This window comes from Phytophthora parasitica (genome assembly GCF_000247585.1).
Source record: "Phytophthora parasitica INRA-310 unplaced genomic scaffold supercont2.22, whole genome shotgun sequence".
Taxonomy (NCBI): Eukaryota; Oomycota; class Peronosporomycetes; order Peronosporales; family Peronosporaceae; genus Phytophthora; species Phytophthora nicotianae.
This window is the reverse complement of record NW_008649008.1, coordinates 830,661-831,894: the sequence shown is the minus strand read 5'-3', so window position 1 is coordinate 831,894 and position 1,234 is coordinate 830,661.

Here is a 1,234-nt window from a genome sequence, read left to right as displayed (position 1 = left end):
ATGCATAAAAGGCATCTAGAGTACTCCTAGATACCCTTACAGCGAGCGATGATGTACTACTGTAGATGTATTAATACTACATATAGAGTAGCTGTCACGTGTACTCGGGCATCTCCTGCTTTCGTGGCACCACCGCACGTTTCGGGCATTCGGTGGGACATCGTTGAGCGGTTCTGGTCCAGCCGCGTCTGTTTACCTAGAAGCCTGCACGGCAATGTCATGTGATGCCGGCCAAGCAGCAGTTTGGGTAGTTGCTCGTAGTAGGATCGCGTGACGCGACAGTAGGAGATGAAATGCAGGCATGTGGGGCCCGGAGTGACCTGTGCGGGGCTCTCACCATAGAATCTCGAGTCCACACGTGGCAGTGTGTCTTGTATCCATAGACGTCGAGGTTTGTCTACACGATGGATTGGAGGCAGTGCTTGCAGCGAACTTCAACTGACCACTTCAACTTCTCACTTCAACTCACTATGGTACCCGTTTGAGGTCAACCTGCCCTTCCTTTCCTTCGGTTGCAGTGAGTTGACTGCGACCAACGTCGAGAGACTATGGCCGTGGTTGGTATCCAAGACTCGGCTCCCAGGCCCCACGATTCCAGACTGTCGTGGAATGAGATTTCTAACACTATACCGGTACTCGAGGCTTAGCCGCCACAATGCCCCTCACCGCAATACACGTCCAGCGTGGCGAGCGGTGCAGCACCAACACGAATTCCCTCGAGGATACAATTCGTCGACGAGCGTAATCTACGCGTTCTTCCTCATGAAGGACCAGACTCACTGGGCCTGCAGTAATCGGGACTTCCCGCATACAACACTTTTGCATCCTTCTCATGGAGCTCGGTGGAGCCGCTCCTTCCCCGAAATGCCCCTGCACCGAGCTGATTACGTCTTGAGCACCTCTCGATGTGGCCCCCATCCAGCACCAAAAGCCGAGGAACTCGCGCCGACAACAGCAAGTTGCCTTTTTCATCGCAGCTGTTTCTGCGATCGATCTGCTTGCCCTCGTCTTTCGAGTTGTCAAAAGTGCAGGTTTATGGATACTTTCGAGACTCCGATACAAGTTCGTGTATCCTATGTTGGCGATCTTCAGCAGTTATCGCACCTGTTTTCAGGCCTACTCCGCCTGTCGATCAGCGAGCTGCCAAACTTTTCACCACGCTTTGCCTTACGCAGCGATGGCGGCAATGTTATTGTTCTCGCTAAGAAAAAAATCTGCCATATCTTCATCATTA